The sequence below is a fragment of the Condylura cristata genome, unplaced genomic scaffold (assembly GCF_000260355.1).
Source record: "Condylura cristata isolate star-nosed mole 26May11 unplaced genomic scaffold, ConCri1.0 scaffold00031, whole genome shotgun sequence".
NCBI lineage: Eukaryota > Metazoa > Chordata > Mammalia > Eulipotyphla > Talpidae > Condylura > Condylura cristata.
The window spans coordinates 1,265,260-1,272,002 of record NW_004567132.1 but is presented as its reverse complement, the minus strand read 5'-3'; positions in this window follow the sequence as shown (position 1 = coordinate 1,272,002).

The window sequence follows — 6,743 nt, the reverse complement described above, 5'->3', positions numbered from 1 at the left end:
TGAAAAATAAGTCCGACTCCTTCATTTCCAGTCAATTTTTCAGAGAGGTCTTCCTTGATCAAATTCCAGGAATAAATCTAGTAGAAACCAAGAAATCATACTGATGAATTTGAAACTATTCTCAATTAATTTGAAAACAAATCATAAATGTGTTGGTTTCTGTTTACCATTCCAGCAACCACAGAAGTTCTGTCACTGTGTTGCATACCAGGAACTGCTCTGGGTATGGCCCCAGCTACTGTACCCAGCCACCTGATGAATGCCAAGAAAAGTGGAAGAAGAAGAACCATGCCCAACAAGAGCAACAACATAGAAGTACAAGAAGCCACAAGAACAGCAAACCTCTTAAATAAAAGGAAATCTAAAGCAAGACATAAAGTTTCCAAGAGTCAAAGGAGAAGATAAGGTAATAAAACTGATGAGAGAGGAGAAACAGATAACATATAAAGGGGCACCAGCAAGGCAAATATTGGACTTCTCTGAAAAAACACTGTGGGCAAGAGAATGGAGTGACATTAAAAATACTCCAAGACTACATGAAGAAATACTAAAAAGAGCTTCAAGATTAATTTTTTAAAAGATTTATTTATGCATACAAGAGCTGGGGTATAGGCCTGAGGTGGTGGCGAGTTGGTTAAGAGGACATAGCAGAGACATACTGAGTAGCAGAAATAGGTAGACCTACTGAAATACATTGCTGAGAGGAGTAACAGGCAAGACAGTACTATACTATGTGGGGCATGTCCCTGGCTGGGGATCGAAGTCATGTTGCCGTGGGTCATGTACCATGACTGTGGATAGCTTCATAGTGCTGAAATTTAAGCCCTTGTGCTACCAGGGAGGCCCTGGAACTTTAGGATTTAAACCAAACAGAGGAATGAACACAAAGAACTGAACAAAGAATTAAATAGAATAAAAAATATGAAAAATAAAAACCAGTAAAGAAACTTTCACATACCAATACTCACTCTAAATGTCAATGGACTATAGTCACCAATAAAAACAAAGTATCATATTGGATTGGGAAACAGAAACCAACCTTCTTTTGCCTCCAGGAAATGGACCTAGGATCCAAAGATAAATATAAAGTAAAAAAGTAAAGGCTTGGAAAACAATTCTACAAGCAAATAGCACCCAAGGGAAGGCAGGAACAGCCATACTTATATCAGATATAAACGTACTCCCAGCTGAAAAAGGTGACAAAAGACATGAATATACACTATAAAATGATTGAGGGGACCATGGATAAGGTGGAAATAATCCTTATTGATACAAACACATCAAATGAAGGAGCACCAAAATACATTAGGCAATTACTATCAAACCTGAAGACAGACAATGGAGAAAAAGCACATGTGGCAAGAGAATTCAACAACCATGGACACATCAATGAGACAGAAGAAAGGGCACAATTGCCCTAGGCACAGATCTAGAACACATGGGCTTAACAGACATTTATAGGTCACTATATCCAAATAAATCCTAGTACACATTTTTCTAAATGGCACATGGATTATTCTCGAAGATTGCCCATATAACAGTCCACAAGAAAAATATTAGCAAGTACAGAAAGACTGGAATCATACCAAGTTCCTTCTCTATCATAAAGGCATCAAACTAGAAATCAAATAACTAACAGAAACCAACTAAATCTTCCAATATCTGGAGACTGAAGAACACATTACTGAAACACCACTGGGTTAATGAGGAAATCAAAGAAGAAATAAAAAAATTATGAGAACACAATCATCAGAATGTATGAGACACAGCAAAAACAGCTTTAAGAGACAAAAATAATGCAATACAGCCTCTCTTCAAGAATCAAAAAAGAACCCAAGACAAACGAATATCTCATCTAGAGAAACTAGATAAAGAAGAACAACAACAGAAAACCTCCAAAGTCCAGTAGAAGGAAGGACATCTTAAAAAGTTAAGAAGAAATAAGTAAATTAGAAAAGACAGCCCAAAATTTCAATGAAACTAAAAGCTCATTCTTTGAAAAATAAACAAAATAGACAAATATTTAGCTAGGCTTACAAAGAAAAGGAGGAAGAAAACTCAAATAGTATAATAAATGAAAGAGAAGAAATTCAAACAGACCATGCAGATTCAGAGGATAATAAGTTATTATAAATATTTATATGTAAGCAAGTTCAGCAATCTAACTAAGATGGAAAAATTCTTAGAATTATACAATCACCCAAGGCTGAATAAGGAAGAAATAGAAAACTTGTACAAACTAATCACAAACAAGGAAAATGAAATAGTAAGCAAAATTCTTCAAAAAACAAAAGTCCAGGAACAGATACTTTCCAAAACAATTCCAACAAATATTCAAAGATGAAATAGCTATCCTGCTTATAATATTTCCAAAAATTTGAGAAAGAACAATTACTTCTAAATACATTTGTTAGATCAACATTACACTATTACCAAAATCAAAGACAACACAAAAAAGAATACTATAGACCACTTTCCTTAATGAAAACAGATACTCATTGAAAGCTTAGCAAACTGAATCCATCAATGCACCAAAGAGGTTATGCACCATGACCACGTGGAATTTATTCTAAGGACACAAGAATGATTCAGAAACTGAAAATCAATTAAAGTAATTCAACACATCAACAAAAACAAAGATTAAAACCACATAATTGTATCAATAGATGCTGAGAAAGCGTTTGGTAAAGTTCAACACCCATCTTGATGAATAACCTTGAAAACTTTGGGATAAAAGAAACATATCTTAACAAAATAAAATCTATATATGACAAACCCACAGCTAGTATCATTCTCAATAATGAAAAACTGAAAGCCTTTCCACTAAGATCTTGGTACAAGACAAGGATATCCACTCTCACCACTGCTTTTCAATATAATATTGGAAGTCCTAGCTAGAACAATCAGGCAATAGAAAGACATAAATGGAATGCAAGTTGGGAAAGAAGTAGAGTTATCATTATCTGCAGATGATGTGATAATATATGGCAAGAACTCTAAAAAAATCACAGAAAAATAATTAAAACAATAATTATTCAGTATAATGGCAGTTCAGTATAATGGTAGGTCACAAAATCAATAATACAGAAAATCAGTTTTCTTCCTATATGCGAACAGTTGTCTTCCTATATGCAAACAATCAGCCAGAAGAAGAAATAAAGGAAATCGTTCTATTTATAATTGTATCTCCCCCACCCCCCAAAATTAAATACCTGGGAATAAATCTAACAAAGAATGTAAAGAACCGATAAAAGGGAAAATACAGAACACTGGCCTATACCCCAGTCTGTATGCATAAATAAATTACAATGGAATTCTTCAAGGAAATAGATAAAAATATTGCTGACATTCATATGGAACCACGGAAGACCTGAGTAACAAAATCTCTCCTGATTAAAAAGGGGAAGGATGGGCCCTCCCTGGTGGCGCAGCGGGTTAAAGCACAGCACTGAGAATCTAAAGCCGCTTCCACATGAGTTCGAGTCCCGCCTGCCCCGGAGGTGACCACATGGCGTGGCAGACCTCTCCTGACCCGCCCGCTGCTCCCCTCGGCAGTGTACTTCGTCGATCTGCCTGTTCTGCTCCCCACTCTGTCCCTGGTGAATCCTCTCACCCTCCGCATCTCTGGCCTGTACCCCAGTTCTGTATGAATAAATAAATAAATCTTAAAAAAAAAAAAAAAAAAAAAGGGGAAGGATGAGAGAATAACAAGTCCAAATTTCAAATGATACTACAAAGCAATAATAATAACAGCTTGGTATTAGAACAAAAACAGACACAAAGATTAATGAAATTGAATTGAAAACCCCAAAATAAAATCACACATCTATTTTCAATTAATTATGACAAAGTGGCAAAGTATATACAATGTAACAAGGACAGTCTCTTCATTAAATGGTGCTAGGAAAGTTGGACTAAAAGAAACTAGATCACTATTTCATACACTCAAAAAGTCAACTCAAAAAGCATGAAAGTCTTCGATGTCACACTTGAAACAATACAATATATAGAAAATATAGGCAAAACACCTCAAGACATAACCTTCAAAAATACTTTTGAAGACCCAGAATGACAAGACACCCTAGAAATGGGAGAGAATATCTGCAAACCATAAAGTTGACAAGGGACTGAAATTGAAGGTCTATGAAGAGCTCCTACAACTTGACAAAACAAGTCAAACAACCTAATCAACAAATGGGCAGAAAAGCTAAAAAGACACTTCTTCAAAGAAGAAATATACCAATTGACAATAGGTATATGAAAATATGTTCATCATTACTTATTTTCAGGGAAATGCAAATCAATACCTCAATGAGATACCAAAGCACACCTGTGGGTATGGTCTATCTTAAAACAAAACAAAACAAAACAAAACAAAACCAGAGTCAACAAGTGCTAGTAAGGATATGCATTAAAAGGCGTCCTCTTACACTGCTGATTGGCATGTAAACTGATCCAGCCACTCTGGAAAGCTGTGTGGAAGTCCTAAAACAATAAAAATGGAGCTGCAATAGGATTCAGCTATTGCACAACTATAGGAATCTACCCAAATTACACAAAACAACAATTCAAAAGGAAACTTGCACTCCTGTGTTTAGCACTATTTACCATAGGCAAGATACAGAAACAACCCATTCCTCCAAACAGTTGCATGATCAGGAAGATGTGGTATACATACACAATGGACTACTATTAGGCATAAAAAAAGATAAATTCATGCCTCTTGCGGCAACATAGATGGAGCTGGAAGAGGTTATCTTGAGCAAAACAAGTCAGAGTGAAAAAGGTAAATATCAGATAGTTTCACTTATATGTAAAATTCAGAGAAAACAAACAAAGGATCAGACAAAGAGAAACTTTGAAAGCTGACCATAGATATAAGACATCTAGGGAGGAAGTGGATGGGGAGAGACTCATACTAAAGTGCAACAGAAATAAACATATTTAAAATGTTCACAGGAAACCATTCATTACAGTAAAAACCTAAAAACTACTAGGTGTCCACTGACAATTGAATAAACAAATAAATTATGATATATTCATACAGCAGTCAAATAAATTAACTATGCCCATACATATCAGTGAAACTTAGCAATGTATACATTGATAAAATATGTTCTAATGGATTTTGTAGCATACTGTCAAATTGAACCAAAGTCTTAGTTGTTTTCTTATAGATATGTGGTATTCAGGAATTCATATAGATGAAATACAGTAATATGGAAAGTAAAGCACTGGCCTCCCTGACTGCACAGGAGTTGAAGACAGTGCTGTCATGGTATCACCAGCCACTTCACAATTTCCATCCCTAGCCAGGGAGCTGGCGACATGGCGCAGCAGACCTGTCTCCCTCACTGCTCTCTTCAGCCATGCATTTCAGTAGATCTGCCTGTTCTGCTCCCTGCTTTGTCTCTGTGAATCCCCTCACCCTCCCATACCTCTGGCCTACACCCCAGCTCTTGTGCATATATAAATAAATCTCTTTTTTAAAAAGGAAAGCTAAGCAAGAAATTAAATATGCTATGTGCCATGGAGAGATGTAGGAGGATTGTCCCTCCTACATGTGATCATATATTTATGTAAATTATCATGAGGAGATTATTTTCATTTAAAATGGTATTTTTATGGATTCTTAATACATTATTAACAGCAATAAACTATCTAAAAATGAATTTACTTGAAGTGAGCCATTGCTGAACCAGTGGTGAAAAGTATGTCAGGAACTAAGAGTTATGATTAACCAACTCCCTGTACCAAAAGTCAACAAATTGAAAAACAAACAAAATTTTTTAAAAGATTTATTTATTTAGTAAGGATTGGCTCTTACCGTTTTGCCATTTACTTATGCAAAGAGATTGAGGAATTAAATAGCTGTTATTTCCGTTTCTGGAAGGATGGAGGTCTACCAATAAGAAAGAAGGAATGGATGCCTCAGTGCTGAGCATGGTGTGGTGACATACCCCTGGAGAGGTGTGAGCCTGTATATCTGAATTACAGTGTTTTAAGACATTATTGCCTCAATAAAAAAATAATTACAGAACTGGGGTACAGGCCAGAGGTGTGGTGGGTGAGAGGATTCATCAGAGACAGAGTGGGGAGCAGAACAGGCAGCTTGACAAAGTATACTGCTGGGGAGCAGCAGGTGGGACACCATGTGGGTCAGCTCCCTGGCCAGGGATGGAACTCATGCTGCAGTGGCTTTGGAGAGCAGCATAATACAGTGCTTTAACCTGTTGTGTCACCAGGGAGAGCCAAAAAAACATAACCAAATTTTAAAGATTACTGAAGAAGGTACTGAGAATGTAGCAATTTGAAGCATTTTTGGTAGTGTTTTTCTATACAATAGTCTACTCTTGTCTGCGGTAGTTACATTCCGAAAACCCTAATAGATACCTAAAACAGCAGAGTATTGAACCTTATATATGCCATGTGTTTTCCTATACATACATACATAAAGTTTACTTAATAAGTTAGGTATGGTAGGAGACTAATACCAATAGTTCATAATACAGGATAACAGTTAAAACAATACATTGTAATAAAAGTTAAGTGAATGTGTTATCTACTGAGGATAAGAGGGATTACTATCCATAAAATACATATATATACACCATTTGTTGCAGATATAGTCAACCCTTTCTTGTGGTTGTGATGCAGTGAAATGTAAATTGCCAGAAGGTATGGTGAAATCAGACTGGATTCTAATGAAACTTCATTGACTTCACGGTATATGATAATACCAT